The sequence below is a fragment of the Capsicum annuum genome, chromosome 6, assembly GCF_002878395.1.
Source record: "Capsicum annuum cultivar UCD-10X-F1 chromosome 6, UCD10Xv1.1, whole genome shotgun sequence".
NCBI lineage: Eukaryota > Viridiplantae > Streptophyta > Magnoliopsida > Solanales > Solanaceae > Capsicum > Capsicum annuum.
The window spans coordinates 107,118,919-107,136,883 of NC_061116.1; the positions used below are offsets into that span (position 1 = coordinate 107,118,919).

Below are 17,965 nucleotides of genomic sequence, written 5' to 3' on the forward strand. Positions count from 1 at the left end.
TCTGAGAGATTTGTGTAACCCTTACTTTTGTCATTTCTGTAAGGAATTACTTTTTTTGATGAATATTTTTTTGTTTTTTCTTTGAACAACATAATTTTAGATGGTAGTTGCAGTGAAGGTTGGGATTCCAAAGTTCTTGAATAGAGTTGGGAAGAGAGTAGAGACCTACATTGAAAAGCTTGAATCCGAGATAGTTACTCGCACTCTTGAGCTCAAGAAACAGTCAGCATTTATCCCTTTTCTTTTATAACTTAGTTTATTTGTCTAATATTTTTTTGTTAAATAAAACAAATTGACAGCATAAGAATATCTTATTGTGTTAATGGATAGTTCTGATATTATGTTCCACGCACTAGGATACTCTTTAGATAGAAACTAGTTGGGTTTGTATTTTTGGTTTGAACTGTTTCGGATCTAGGAATTTTACTAAGGGTTGTCAGTATAAATTAGATGCACTTAATAAATAAAGAGGGTCAACATATGGTATATATATGCATAAAACTAAAATTCTGACATAGTTAAACAATGTAATTTTTTGATCCTTTGATTAAGGTAGCTCCAATCACTGTGCTTGGAAAATTGAAGGATGGGGGAGGTCAAGAGAAATAAAAGAAAAATCCTTTCCATCTTTGATCTGTGTGGTTGTTTCCTCAGTCGTGATGATAAAATGTATTTTTGATAGTTAATTGTAGATACTTCTTAGTTACGTAGTTGTAAGAAAATCTTAATAGATGTGATAATGAGTAATGTTAAAAATTATCAATGAAGGCTTTGAAAGAGTTATTGAGAGCATTTTTGTTTTTCATTTTATTTTTGGTATTTGATATTATGAGTTCTACGCTTGTTAAAGTTGTAACTTGTTAAGTTGGTGGAGAATGTTTTTGCGATGGTACTTGTCTTCTTATGCTGAGTTTAAAGTTTATTTAATGAGAGGGGTAATCCCATATGAATTGAAGAAGGTGGAAAATCTTACAATACGACACAACTCTATGGGAAAACGTTCTTTGATTAGACTAATTGGTTAAACTATCTTATTCAAGATGTAACTTTTTAAACTAGGTGTCATCCTCTAATAGTTCAGTGATTGCTAGTTGGAATGTAACACTTGTTGAGTAAGACAACGTGTTATTATCAATATGAACATGTGGCAAACTAGTATAGCTCCCTGTAAACTCTGCCATTGCAATCTTATTCGTGTTCACATTCTTATCCATGTTGAGGAACACATCAAACCTTACATACTTTCTATCATCATATTATACCTTGGTGAAAGTTAGCATCTCTCCTTATTCATTTTTCTCCTGTTAAGTCCTTGATAAAGCTGGCCTATTAATGGAAAATAAGATGGCATTGTCCATCTTTGCCAGTGGGAATACCTGGTTGGCTGGTGGAAGTGAAGCTATATTCACTTTCCCTGTGGTGGTCTTTTTGATGGGCATAAAGTTATGTTATAGGGTGGGCATTGGTGCGCAATTGTATCCCATCTTCTTAGTGTCCAAACAATCTCGGACTTTAACTTTGAACAGGTTGTGGTTTTCATCATAGAGAAAGAACTCTGAGTTCAGCCAATCTTTATGTGAAAGGTCCTAATTTTGGAAGAAAAGTAAAATGAACTAAGTAGGGTTTGAACAATGTTTGAATTGAAATTGAAAACAAATCTACTCCTCATTGTAATTTCTTCATCCTTAATACATTGAACATATCATTTACTTAAAATTACCATATTTAAAAGGCTTTTCTACTTTGTTAGATTTTGCGTTAAATCAAAATAGGCTGGACCAAATTGAAATTATGAGAGTTCTAATAGAATTTAACTTGACAAAACATCGTCTTCATGTTCAAATAGATATATGAAGATAATTTTCAAAAACTACTTTAAAATTCTATATGGAATTCCCATCAGGTCTGTTGTTATCTATTTATTGCATTATTCTTTGTTGATCCCATGCAGCCATGTAAAATGTAAGAATTTGCAACTTAAGTTCTCTCCAAAGAAGTGACTTTGCAAATGAGTTTTCTTTTTTTTTGGTGTGTGTGTTTTATTTTCCTTATGTGTATGTTGTATAAAGAATGGGCAAGGGAAAACAATTACCCAAACCACTATATGTAACAGTAGGATAAAGTCCATATAGATTTTAATGTCCTGAAGCACCAAAATTGTTGCTTTGGCACTTGTAAATGGAGTTAACCACACCCTGTTTCATACATTCCAATACAAATAAGACTTTGATCTTCCTAGCTACTATATAGCAGTCCAAAAATAGAAAAAATAGGAATAAATTAACTTGTCTTGGAGATTAAAGAGGTAGAATACATACACAAATAGCAAACCACAAGAATGGATTTCTTCACAATGGCCAACTCAATCAGTGTGTTTGGTATGGAGAAAATTGTTTTGATTTCTTAAGGAGTTATATTGGGTTGGGGTATATTATTTTCATCCACCAGTTCGGGTCATATAATGGGGGTTTAGGGTTTTGGATGGGTTATTTAAAATAATTTGATTAAATTAATAAGGACTAATGAGAGAGTGTTATGTCATTAATTAATTTGATTTAATTAATGAGAGAGCACCTCTATGCCATAATCTTCTAAGATCAAAAATTGAAGGAGATCACATTTTGAGATCAAGAAATTTGTCAAATGCTCTGGTGATCCAATACATTCATGAGTATATTCTAGATAGTTTTAATGTTGATTTTGCCTTTTAAGCATCTATGTTTAATAAGCAAGTAATATTTTTCCTTCGAATATAGTAGGATGATGTTCCAACTGTTGTGATGTTCTATATATGTTATGGTCCTCCAAGTGTGATAATTGCATAATGTTGGAGCATTTACTGCTTACAAAGGACTTGACCCTTGATAGGAAGGTATGGAGGATGCAAATTAGGGTAGAGGGTTATTGGTTAGGAGTTTGTCTGTAACAATAAGGAAAAGTGCTTTGTCTGCATCTGGAGTTTCTTGTTCGTGGCATTTTGGTGATGTCTATGATTTCGAATAGATAGTTTATAATATTATCTTGTGGGGTGTTATCCTTTTTTATTGTGTGCTTTTATGTTTGGTGTTAGTTATACTATTATTTGTACTGAGTTGAGGGTCTATCGAAAACTACCTCTTTACTTGATTTGAAGTAATGGTATGGTGTTTTGCACATATTACCCTCCCTAGACCCCACTATATGGGAATACACTGGGTATGTTTTTGTTGTTCTTGTAATATGTTAACTCCTTTCAAATTGTATTTGTTACTGTCACTTATTAATTTTACTTATTTTTTATTAGGACATTCAGAAAGACATGAAGAGGCGATTTAAATATGGGTTCAACTTAGCATAAGTGCCATGACTAGGTAAGAAATTCTTATCATCAACCAACACATAATTCTGATAACTAACTCATGGCTTTTAGAATTTTCTACTAAGTAATTAATGCTTTTGTATGTTACGAGATCTAATTTTATTACTGACTTTCTTTAGGAATACAAATATTCCATCCAAGGATTGGATGGATTTACCTAGGTATAGCGATGAGCATGAAAAGGGTGTTATATCTTTCTTGGATTTTGTTTACACTTATGGAGATTCTCAAGGTGAAGAACTTCTGTACCCATGTGATAAATATTGTAATGTCTGTTGGATTCAAAGGGATGTAGGGTATAATCATCTTATAGCCCATGGATTTGTTGATGGTTATAAAAAATAGATCAATTATGGGGAATAGGAAATCAATTTGAATGGTGACGATCAAATGGATGACATAAATAATGATATTGAGGGGTTGTTGAATGATCAATTTAGACATGTTGCACAATATGAAGAACTTTATGAAGGTCCAAATGAAGATTCCAAGAAGTTCTATAACTTAATTGATGAGGAAAGCCAAGAGTTATATCCTGGTTGTAAAGGATTCTCTAGATTATCATTCATAATCCATTTATATTTATTGGTGTGTCTACATAGATGGAGTAATGAATCATGCACTTCTCTTTTAGAATTATTAAAAGAGGTAATGCCAAAGTTGAACATTTCTCTATCCTACAATAAAGCCAAGTCTATGGTTAAGGATCTCAGTCTTGACTATGAGAAAATTTATTCTTATCCTAATGATTTTATGTTGTTTAGGATTGACCATAATGATGATGAATCATGTCATATTTTCAGACTTCTCATATATTAAACCTCCTGAAGTAGATTGTGGGTTGTTGAACCTTCTAAGAAACCTCATCGTGTTCCAACAAAAGTTTTGAGATATTTTCCATTAGTTCCTAGAATCAAAAGGATATTTATGTGCTCAAAGACAGCAGATTCATTGAGGCGGTATGACGAGGACCATTTTTAATATGGAAAGTAAAAGCACCCGACTGATGGACAAGCATGGAAATATTTTGATAGCTTGTATCCAGATTTTTCACTAGATTCTCATATTCTGAGACTTGGCTTGTCAACTGATGGATTCAATCCATTTTGGACTATGAGTATATCACATAGTACATGGCCAGTTATGATGAAGGTGTATAATTTGTCGTCTTGGATATGCATGAAACCAAAATATTCTATGCTTTCCTTACTTATTCCTAGGCCTCGTTCACCTGGAAATGACATTGACATTTATTTATAGCCATTGATTAATGAGTTGAATTTATTATGGAAAACAGGTGTTGAAACATATGATGCTTCAATAAATCAAACCTTCCAAATGAGAGCAACTCTTATGTGGATAATCAGTGACTTCCTTGCATATGCTATGTTATCTAGTTGGAGTGCAAAAGGAAAGTTGGCTTTCCTTTGTTGTAATTATAGCACTAATTCTAGCTATCTTAAACATAGTACAAAGATGTACTATATGGATCATCATGTTTTTCTAGCCATGATCTGCGGAGATCTAATAAAAGATCTTTCAATGGAAAAATTGAATTTAAACCTCCTCCGTGTTTGTTAAAGGGAATTGATGTGATTAACATACTACAAAACATGAACAATGTGTTTGGGATGAAGAGAAGGAGAACAAATAATGTCCATGGAAAAAAAGGTAAATCTTTTTTTAATTACCTTATTGGGAGCACAATCCGTTACCCAACAACCTTGATGTGATGTGCATAGAAAAGAACATAGTTGATACTGTAATTAAAACTATTTTAGATATTTCTAGCAAAATAAAAGATTATGCAAAGGCTCATTATGATTTGAAATGGATGGGAATTAGGAAGAGCCTTCATCCAAAAGCTACCACGGATGGCAACAGAATCAAGATTGCAAAAGCAAGCTTCTCAATGACTAATAGAGAAAAATCAATTTCTTGTGGAGTTTTAAAGACAACAAAGCTACCTAATGGTAGTGCCTCCAACATATCTAGGTGTGTGCAACTAGATGAAAGAAATTTATCTTGATATAAGACTCATGATGCTCATTTCATGTTACATTACTTGTTACCAATACCAATTAAAAGCATCCTTCCTGATCATGTTGCTATTGCTTTGATTCGTTTAAGTTCCTTATTTTGTCTTTTATGTCAAAAAGTTATCACAATAGAGGAAATAAGTTCCTTAGAAAAATTTTCCTCCTACATTTTTTGATATAATGATTCATTTACCTATTTATTTGGCTAATAAGGTGAGATTAGGAGGTCAAGTTCAGAATCAATGGATGTATCCCTTGAAAAGAGATATGTGTAATTTAAATCGTATAACTGCAATAGAAATTGTTAAGAAGGATCTATAGCAGAGGCACATTTGGTTGAAGAGTGTTTAACTTTATGCTCTAGATATTTGAATGGGGGAATGCGTACCAGAATTAATAAAAGACCTCAAAATAAAGATGAGTATTGGTCAGGTGATGCAAAAACTTTCAGTTTGTTCCCTTACAAAGGTTATCCTTTAGGAGCAAAGAAATATGCAGCTATTGTTTTAGATAACAAGTCACTGAATCAGGCGTATGCATACTTATTGGCAATTGTGATGAATTGCAAGAGTATATTAGGTACTTTAATTACTTATAGTATTTTCTTTTTACGAATAGTTTTTATCTTATTGTATTTATTATTCTAATGAATAACAATACTTATTGTGTTGAGATCATGAACTTGATCTTACTAGATAGCCATGAAGATCTAAATGAAGCAAGGCTAAGAATCATAGTCAAAACTTCTCCGAATAGTTTAAAACTTGTGCTTTGTAAGATGATGTGCCTGATCTGATAAAAGAATTTTCTAGAGGACCAAATACAGTTGCTAAAAGATATTCTGGGTATCTCATTAATGGATATAGATTCCATATTAGGCAGCATGATGCAAGGTGTAAAATATAAAATAGTGGTGTTATGTTAGTTGCCTCAACCAACAAACTCTGCAAGCTCAAAAGATAAAAATCTAGTTTATGTAGATTTGACTTATTATGGTAGAATAGTTGATATAATAGAGTTAGACTATTATGTCCATTTTAAGGTTGTTTTATTCAAGTATGACTAGTATAAGGTTGAAAATGATACTTATAGCCTTACTTATGTCTACTTAAACAAAAAGTGCTCTTTGGAAGAACCTTTTATGCTAGCATCTTAAGTACACCAGTGCTTCTATGTGCAAGATCCATATGATCAGGATAGACATTATGTTATGAAAAGATGTTTTGCCCTCCTAAGGAGAGAACCCCACATTGGCAGGGGTGTCGTACTCTTTCCAGGGAGTACAACCGCAATCTCATCATCACAATCTCATACTCGACCTTTAGCCAACAACTATAAACATCAATCCTACGGTGGCACATAGTTCTGGGGAAATACCAAGTTTCCCGCTTGATGCTAAATACTCCTCCCAGTCTCACCTCAGAACGCATTAGGAAATACACCTCAATCTATATCAACTCATGGGTATATCATGATGACCAAAACAACATTATATCTCATCAGTAAATCATATACGACTGTGGATTCCTAAATCAACTCAAATTAAAACAATGTTTCTCAACATCAAGTACATTTTCTTATCAAATCATTTCAAATGCCAAAGCTTCAAGAAACATCATCAAACTCATTCTTGACTTTCAATTCAAATATCAATATATATACATATATATATATATATATATATATATTTATTCAGTAGTCAAATTTCTCATAGAAAAACACAAATCTTGACACTTATCAAAAATCACTTAGAAATCATCAATATATAATGACAATATACATCTCATGGAATAAATACTCAATTTAAGAAGCATGATGGTGAAATAACCATAAATATCAAGCTTATTCAACTCAAGTCTCATAAATCACACATAAAGAAATTTGGGTGTAAACCCACTTGCAAAATCATGTAAATCAAAAATAGAATGTAAATATTTAGGCACAAGAACGAAAGAAGTGTTCTTGTTAAAACCCCACATACCTTGGATTTTGATTTGAAGATGTGGAAACTTGTTTGGAACTCTTCTCACACTTTTAGGTCAAGATTCTTGATGCCTTTGACTTGAAAAACTTAGTCCTTGAACAACTTGGAGAAATTCATAGAAGATTCTCTGAGTTTCCTGGAAGAGGATTTCGATTTTGGATCATGTAGAAACCTTAGTTTCTAGGAGATTCTTGGAAAATTGGAAGAGAAAGGAGAAGGAAATGAGTGGATCTTCTCCACTTTGATATATATAAGACCACCTGGGGAGGAAATGACCAAAATGCCCTTTTTTAAAAATGCTGAAATTTGCTGATCGGGGCCTGTGACGATCAACCTGATGATTTGCCAAGTCTCCTGACGGTCCACCAGATCATCCATCACTCGAGTGCCAAAACTTGAATTTTATGCCTCAACGTGATGATCCATCAGGAAACTGACGGTCCTCCAAGTCGTCCGTCACTCGAGAGTCAGAAATAAGACATTTTGTCTCAACCTGATGGACCCCTTGACGGTCCATCAATATTTTGATGGTCCACCAACTTGACCGTCGCATTATGGCCTAAAAAAGGAGTCACAGCCTCGTCTTGATGGGGAACTTGATGGTCCACCGGGGACCTAATGGTCCACCAGGTCAATCGTCAAACCTGGGTGATCCGATATTGTTGAGTAAAACGGCCATAACCCGCTCATCCGATGTCGGATTTTGATGAAATTGATATCGATGGAAAGCTTATTCAATGCTCTACATGACAAAAAGTAGAAATTAGAGATATACAACATGGTTTAAACATCAATCACTTTGGAAGTCATTCATAGCCACTCAAAAGAAGGATTTAGGCTTAAGAAATGATTGGGGTATTACAGTAAGAATGAAGTAGGCAACAACTCTAAAGAAAAAAGTTTCAAATCTGAACAAAGATCAAAGTCCTCTGAACAATATGAATTCTGATACTCAATACCATTTAAGTGTTTAACTGGTCAAGGAATATAAGATTAAAAGAGAACAACATGCAAAAGAGCACAATGATAAAATTAGGAAATCTCAGGCGCCGATGACTCATAAAAGAAAGAATCTGAGGAGTCCATTGCACAATAAGAAAAGAGTGTATTGCCTATTCACAAGTCAATAATCCAATCATCCTCAAGGAAAGGGATTAATTCTTCACATATGATCACTGGAAAAGGACAAAATAAATAGCGATTATTTCAACCTTAATTTGGAGAGCCCATTATAAAGCGAGGAGTTGAATTACTATACACCACTTTATGTTCCAAGGATTTTCAAAGGTTGATGTTAACACTTCAGATATCATTGGAGGATCACAAGTTGAACAAGAGAAATAATATGTTATTACAAAGATTGAAAACTACAAACAGTTGAAGAAGAAGTCAGTCCTACCATCAAGTAGGCTTGATCAGTTTTAAGAAAAATAAGGGATACACATAAGTAGTGAAAAAGAACATGATATTCACACAACAGATGGTGTTAGAGTTCTTCCCACTGAAGATCTAGATAAACATAATAAAGGATTAGATGATCCTATAGAAGATGGAGAAATTGGTGAGGATGGGTGGTTAAATAGTGATGATGATATGAATGTTGATTATGGTACAAGTGGTATGTCTTGAATCCTATAATTTTATTACTCGTTGTGTTTTTTTCTTATTTCTTGGTTGTTACATCAATCTAGGGATGCCACAAAAGAAAAATGTTTGAGGACAAACAACATGCAAGGAAATTCATGTGAGAACTTTACATGAAAGAGAGGTGGTGACATTTGACTTAGGACAAGCAGTGGGACCAACTGGAAAGGCAGTTTCTAATTTAAGCAAATTCATAATAAAAGTTACGAGGAATCCTAGATTTATCACCTTGATGTTCAATAGTATGCATGTTATTCTAGATGAAACCAAAAAACGCATGTGGGATTATGTCAATGTAAGAAAAAATAATATTTGAGATTGTACATATATTGTGTTTATTACTAACCGAACCTTAATATATTTATTATGTATAGTCAAAATTCCTAATTCCAAAGGAAGGACAGAAGTAGGTGATGGATGGTCTTCGTGATGCTTGGAGGCGATGCAAGAAATAAGTTAAACAAAGATTTTTTTATAAAGAGCTTACTGATGAAGAAATACTAGCAAAACATCCCAATTCCATTCCAGCCGTTTACTAACTTCAGTTAACCGAGTATTGGAAACTTCCGAATGTTCAAGTGAGATTAAAATAATGCATATACTCTTGACATATTTTGCATGTTTAATTTATGCTCTCTTTTTTAGACCTTGAGAGAGGTAAATTCTCAAAATAGGAAAAAACAAAAGTGGAGACATCGAATGGGACCGGTTAATTTTGCAAGAGTACGCATGGCATTGGTAATATTTAGTAATAGGAAAATGAGCGTAAGGTCCAAACAAACTATTCAATCACCGAATTGATAGTTTAAGCAGATCAAAATGACTTGTATACGCTATGGGAAGGCTCGAAATACCAAAAATCCATACCAATAAAGGACATGACATAGAGGGTCATTAGAATATCCACTACTAAAAGGAATTTCATCCATAAAAGTCAATGGATATAAAATCTCAAAAGCTTAAAAGGATGAGGTACTAGGCTCGTATGCTTCAAGAACATTCCCAGATAACCTCCAAGGTGAGAAAATGCTTACAAGGGATTTTGCCACAGGTATCCCTTTTTCAACCATCTACTGTACTTTTCTTTTCAAACAACCAAAACTCAACCTCAACCACCAACTGGCCTCCAACTGAATCAAGAAAGGTTGATGCATGCAAATCCAAACTTCTACACACTTATACCACAATGATACCAACACAATCCAACAAAGGCTTATCCAAGAAAAAGGCAAACCAAGGCACGATTCATGCAACTGTAATGACCCGGGACTACCCCCTAGTAGTCACATGGTGCTTACAGTCCTGAGGGACCACAAGCTAACCCATGAGCTAGTACCTACTATGAGAAATAGATAACATGATCATAAATATGGAAGAATACTAACATGACATAAGGTTTTAATAACTGATTTTAAAATTAAAATATAAGTCTATAGAAACAACTAACTGAATCTGATAAAATAATGATTAACTGGATAACGAACTGTAATTTCTGATTACTGAATAACTAACTCTAATATCTGAAAAGCCTATAAAACTGACTACCTAAGTATGAGCTGATAGGAAAGGCCCCCAACTAATTCTACTAACTATTGAAATAGAGAAATAAAGTAAAATAATCTGTCCTTGAATAATGAAGACTCACCACTGCTACTGTACTGCTAATAGCCTGAGAAGTAAAGTCTAAGCATGGTATGGGAACTGAGCATCAGCACCTATGATATAATACATCATAGCATAAAAAAAAAGTATGTGATCAGTACTTTAAATGTACTGGTATGCTAAATGAGATAGGCTTATAGGCATGGTTTCATGAACAGAACTAATAATTAATTAACTATGCATGTAAAACATAGAGTACTAAGTAGAGAACATGGAATTTGTAGATACTAAAATATGGAGAATCTATAAATACCGAGTATGCACGACAATTTGTAAATACTGAAGATACATGAAAATTTGTGGACACTAGGGATGCATGACCAAGTATATAACATGGACTGAGTAAAATCTGCAAACTGAAATACTAAAATACACTAATAGTTGTATGCTTTGGTCAAGCAATTCTAAGACTGCATAACTGGACTGAGACTAACTGAGAATATATCTGAGATTGTGGGAGGTATCATCTAACCGACATTCCCCAATTTAAGCTAATTAGGGTCCAAACTATAACCCAATTGAAAGGGTGTTAATACCATGCCACGGGTACTAACGATGGCTGTGTAGATCCACTAAACTGATATAATGTCTAAAGGACTATGGGTGTCAAGTCTAAACTGATGGGTGATCCCTTCAAGATAGTCACGCCTAATCTGACGGGTGACTTCTTAGACCCTACGCTGGCTACGCAGTTCCAGAGTATAGGGACTGCTACTAATGAATCTTCCTATCTAATGGGGAAGCCGTCATCCCTATACTCGCTTGGTGCTAAATCCTACTCCCAACTGAAAGACACTAAAATACTAGATTGTTCTGAGTTTAATTGACTGATATCTGACTATTATGATAATGCTCATATTATGTTCTAAAGACTATTCTGTAACGTATTGTTACTAGACTAAGTAAACAGCTATGGATTTCAGGTATTCAATACCCCCAAGACTCAAAACAATAATAGTAAAATGATACTAAATCTTGAAGGACAAAACATTAAGGCTTTTATTTACATCAATCACTCTTGTAGGCATTTTATCAAACACTTGTAGTTCAGGGTTTAAAATAATCATAGGAATGCTATGAAACTTACAAGAATAACATGAATTCAACATAATAGTACTAAATCATGGTTTAATTCAATAAATAATAATATAAAAACATGGAGGATTGAATAGTATCAATAATTTCATGGTAACATGGAATAAAATCAATAGTACATAGAGGTTCGTGGATGAAATCATAATTTAAAATATAATATCTTGAAAATATTATAACTTAGTGGTTAAAATGGGTTACTTGGGATCCATGGATGAAAGGAATTCATGTTTAATGATTGAAACTTAAAATTGCCATAACTTCTTACCTGGTTATCAGATTTAGGCAAATTTATATCATTGGAAAGCTAATTGAATTTTCTACATAATGGCAGGATCTAAACTGAAAAATAATGAGTATTTTGAAAATTATATATGTGAATAATCACGTATTATGACTTAGATTATGCTAGGGAAATACGGGGTGTTACAATATCTCCTCATTGGGATCATTCATCCTCGAATAAAACTAGTTAAGCTGAGGAAAACTGTTGGACTGAGCTTACATACTGAACATGCATATTTAATTCATGTATTTATGACTAAATTGATTTATAAATGCACAACTGACATGAACATGATGCGCAACTGAAACTGAGCATGATACAGAGAAATCTTCAGAAGATTAGTACCTTATACTGAACCTGGATTTGCAGAGAAAAGATAAGAGTACTTGTTCTACATATCTACCTCTGCTTCCCAAGTGGCTCCCTCAATTGACTGATTCCGCCAAAGAACCTTAACTAGTGGAAATTCTTTGTTTCTTAGTCTACGAACTTGATGATCAAGAATTTTGACTGGAACTCCTCAAATAAAAGACTGTTCTGAATATCTGCACTTCCTTGGGGAAGAACTACTGCTGGATCACCAATACACTTTTTCAACAATGAGACATGGAATACTGGGTGTACTGAGGCTAAATCTGAAGGCAACTTAAGCTCGTAAGCTACCTTTCCAAAAAGATTAAAAATTCTAAAGGGACCAATATATTGGGGACTGAGTTTCCATTTCTTGCTGAATCTCTTCACTCCTTTCATGGGAGAGATCTTTAAGCATATAAGATCACCGACCTCAAACTCGAGGTCCTTTCTCCTCACATATACATATGATTTCTGTCGTCTCTGGGCCGCCCAAAAACTTTCTATAATCAACTAAACCTTCTCTAATGTATCAAACACCAAGTCAGGCCCTACTACTGCAGCCTCACCTACTTCAAACCAACCAACTACCCTTGAAATCAATAAATCATGCTCTCAATATATCTTCTAGATTCTGAATGGTTTTTTATTCTTGACAGTTTATTTGAGTGAAAAAAGTTATACTGAGGTAGACTTGGGTACCAAGGCCCTTTGGGAATGCCTTCTAGAAGTGAGAGGTAAACTGGGTACCTCTATCAGAGATGATAGATACTAAGACACCTGTAACTTGACCAACTCTCTAATATAGAGTTTTGCATAGTCCTAAGCTGAATAAGAGGTATGGACAAGCAAGAAATAGGCTGATTTAGTCATTCTGTCTGCGATGACCCAAATAGAATCATGTTGATGACTAGTACGCGGAAAACCTGTCACAAATTCCATGTTCACTTCTTCCCACTTCCAAGCGGGAATACTGAACACCTGCATGGACCCACTAGGTTTCTGATGCTCAATCTTAAGTTGTTGGCATGTAGAGCACTTAACTATAAACTTTGTAATATTTCTCTTCATCCTACTCCACTAATAGATCTCCCACAAATCGTGGTACATCTTAGTGGCCCCAGGATGAATAGAGTAACGCGCACCATGTGCTTCTGCAAGAATCGTTTCCTCAAATCATCTACACCAGGCACACACAATCTACCCTGAAAACACAAAATACCATCTCTCCTTTAGGAGAAAACCTCCATTTTCTGGTCTCTGACTAATTCTTTTAACTTAACTAGGCAGGGATATCTATCCTACTTTTCCTTCACCTCAGAAACTAGATATGATTCGGCGCTACTCTGCACCCACACACTACCCTCTGCTGAGTGGACTAAGCGAATACCTAGTCGGGCAAGCTGATCCACTTCCTAAGCTAACTACTTCTTACTATCCTTAATATGAACAATACTACCCATAGACAATCTACTGAGAGCATCAACCACTACATTAGCCTTGCTCAGATGATACAAAACACTCATGTCATAATCCTTCAATAACTCTAACCACCTTCTCTGATCCAGATTCAAATCTTTCTAAAAGAACATATACTGAAGGCTTTTGTAATCTGTGAACATATCTACGTGCACCCCATATAAGTAATGCCTCCAAATCTTTAAAGTGTATACTATTGCTGCTAGCTCCAGATCATGAGTAGGGTAATTCTTTTCATGGGGTTTAAATTGTATGGAGGCATAGGCTATGACCTTACCTCTCTGCATGAGGACACAACCTAAACCTACCGTAGATGCATCACAGTACACAACAAAAGCATCTAAACCATCTGGTAGAGTCAAGACTAGGGCTGAGGTAAGTCGAGTCTTCAACTCTTAAAAACTCTTCTCACATAAATCTTACCACTGAAACTTAACTTTTTTGTAAGCCAATCTGAACATGAGGATGCAATAGAAGAAAACCTTTCAAAAAATCAATAGTAATAGCCAGCTAAACCCAAAAAACTCCTGATGTCTAATGGAGATATGGGTCTAGGCCAATTTCTCACTGCCTCAGTCTTTTGAGGATCAACTTTAATGCCATCACTGGAAATAATATGACCAAGAAAAGCTATAAATCTTATCCATAATTCACACTTACTAAATTTAGCGAACAACTGATAAGCTCTAAGAGTCTGAAGTACTATTTTGAGGTGTTCTGCATGATCATTTTTGCTACAAGAGTAAATAATAATGTCATCAATGAAGACTATAACAAACGTATACAAGTACTATTTGAACACTCAGTTTATTAGGTCCATGAAGATTGTTAGGTCATTAGTAAGACCAAAGGACATGTCTAGAAATTCGAAGTGACCATACCGGGTTCGGAAAGCTATTTTCAAAATGTCACATTCCCTAACCTTGAGCTGATGATAGCCTGATCTAAGGTCTATCCTTAAAAAATAGATGGCACCCCAAAGTTGATCAAAAAAGTCATCGATTCTAGGAAGTGGATATTTATTCTTGACTGTGACTTTGTTCAACTAATGGTAGTCTATAAACATTATGAGAGAACCATCTTTCTTATGCATGAATAGAACAGGTGTACCCCACAGGGAGATGTTGGGTCTGATGAATCCCTTATCTAGGAGATCCTTTAACTGTTCTTTTAACTCATGGAGTTCTGCTAGAGTCATCCTACATGGCGGAATAGCTATGGCGTGAGTATCTTGAAGAAGGTGTATCCTAGAGTGGATTTCCCTTTAAAGAGGAACTCTGGGAAGATCTTCAGGAAATATATTTGAGAATTTATTTACTACTAGAACTGACTCAAGATTTGGAATTTCTGAGTTAGGGTCTTTGAATCATACAAGATGGTAAATACACCCCTTCAATATCATCTTTCTCGCTCTAAGGTACGACATCAACTGACCCCTAAGAGTTGTGGTACTACCCCTCCGTTAAAGGACTGTCATTTGGGAACTGAAAATAAACTATCATGTTTCTATAATCAATTGAGTCATAGCATGAGTGGAGCCAATCCATGCCAAGAATAATGTCAAAATCCATCATCTCTAACTCTACGAGATCTACTGAGGTAACTTTCTTAGATATTATGATCGGACAGTTCCTGTATACCTGTCTGGCTACAATGGAAATATCTACCGAGGTAGACACTAAAAAGGGCTCTACATAAGTTTTGACACTTACTCCGAAGTTGACGGCTATATATGGAGTTACAAAAGAAAGAGAAGCTCCAGGGTCTAGTAAAGCATAAACATGTAAGTGAAAGACCTGCAACGTACTAGTAACTACGTCAGGAGAATTTTCCTGATCTTGGCGAGACTGAAGAGCATATAATCTGTTCGAACGCTGATCGCTGGTAGCACTGGAAGTGGTACCCTACTGAGTCGGGCGATTGAATGGAACTGGCGATTGATAGGACTGGCCCTGTTAGAGCACATCCCTACCTTTTTGAGCAACTCCCCAACACTCCCAAATCCGATGGCTTGGATTTCCATACCTAAAGCACACATCACTACCTGCTCTACACTCACCCTAATGGTGTCTGCCATATTTTTGAGGTAGAGGATTTGTACGAGAACTGCTAACACTGACCTGGGACTTAGATACTGGTGCCCTACCCCTATTGTCATTTCTGAATTTAGGTACTGGGGCACTGGATGAAGAGGGTACTGGGGTTGTAAACCTCTAATGAAACTGAGAATGGTTACCACCTTCTAACTTTAGCTAATTAAAATTAAAACTACCCATCCTAGCTCTCTTATTTCCTCTCTTGCTTTCCTTAATCTTTTGATTCTCTATCTGTTGAGCATGGACCATCAGCCTAAACAAGTCCATCTCACTAATAAACATTGCGTTCCTGCACTCCTTGACCATACTATTATATATGCCAGACATAAACTTACTCATCTTGGACCTATTATCAGCTACCACATGAGGAGCATACCTAGATAATTGAGTAAAATTGAGGGAATCCTCACTCACGCTCATGCTGCCCTACCTCAAGTTAATGAACTCTAACACTTTGGCCTCCCTCAACTCCCATGGGAAGAATCTGTCTAAAAAAGTTATGGTAAACTCTTCCCACTCTACAGGCCCTGCGTCAACACCCTTATCTACCTTCCATTACTTAAACCAAGTATGGGATACATCCTACAATTGATATATAGCTAACTCAGCACTCTAACAAGATGTCACCCCCATAGCATTCTTTACCTTTTGCACCATATCTAAGAATTCCTGTGGATCCTCTTCAAACTTGGATCTCGTGAATGAAGGAGAATTCATCTAGGTGAAATCCCAAATTCTAGTCACAGTAGTATTGGCCACTAGGTTGGCTGGAACAATAGCTGTCCATTCATTTTATGCTACTACAAGATTGGATAGAGTAGTAAACGCAGCCCTAAATTCTACATGAGAGATACGCTCGTCCAGAGGATCTACCTAGATGGACTGAGGGGCTGGCAGGTTTCCTATTCTTCTTTTGTTCTTCTTAGGAGGCATGTTCTGTAAACAGAAGGAAGAAATGGATTAGACAAGGAGTTTAATTTGAGCTCATGATCACTCGCACGACATGAATACTGAAAGAAGGGAATCTTTTTACTAAACTCCTTGTAGCCTCTTGTCCATAAGTGGCGCGTTACACACCAATGCACAACACTCTACTTGATGTGGCTTTCAGACTTCCTAGGACACTATAAAACATGGCTTTGGTACCAAGTATGTAATAACTAGGGACTACCCCCTAGTTATCAGACGGTGCTTACAGTCTTGAGGGACCATAAGCTAACCCATGAGCGCTACCTACTGTCAGCATTGGATAACATGATCATAAATATGGAAGAATACTGACATGCTATAAGGTTTTAATCATTGAATTTAAAACTGAAATATAAGTCTATAGAAACAACTAACTAAATCTGAAAAAATAATGATGAATTGGATAACTAACTGTAATGTCTGAATACTGAATAACTGACTCTAATGTTTGAAAACCCTGTAAAACTGACTGACTGAATATGAGTAGATAGGACAGGCCCCCAACTAACTCTGCTAACTACTGAAATAGAGATAGAAAGTAAAATAATCTGTACTCAAATGATGAGGACACACCGCTGCTACTGTACTGCTGATAGACTGAGAAGTGAAGTCTAAGCATGGTCCGAGAACTGAGGATCAACACCTATGATATAATACATCATAGCGCAACAGAAAGGTATGTGAACAGTACTTTGAATGTACTGGTATGCTAAATGAGGTAGGCTGATAGGCATGGTTTCATGAACAGAACTAATAACTAATTGAATATGCACGTAAAACATGAAGTACTGTGTAGATAACATAGAATCTATAGATACTAAAAATGTGTAGAATCTATAAATACCGAGTATGCATGACAGTCTGTAAATACTGAAGATAGGTAAAAGTCTATGAATACTAGGGATGTATGACCAATCATATTACATGGACTAAGTAAAATATGTAAACTGAAATACTAAAAAATACTGATATTTGTATACTTTAGTCAACAAACACTAAGACTGC

The 17,965-nt window shown here is 35.3% G+C and overlaps 1 pseudogene; it reads right to left on the reverse strand.

Annotated features, from left to right (window-relative positions):
• Positions 1 to 1,055: 1,055 nt before the first annotated feature.
• On the reverse strand, positions 1,056 to 16,708 carry LOC107874241 (annotated as a pseudogene).
• Between the last annotated feature and the right edge of the window lie 1,257 nt (positions 16,709 to 17,965).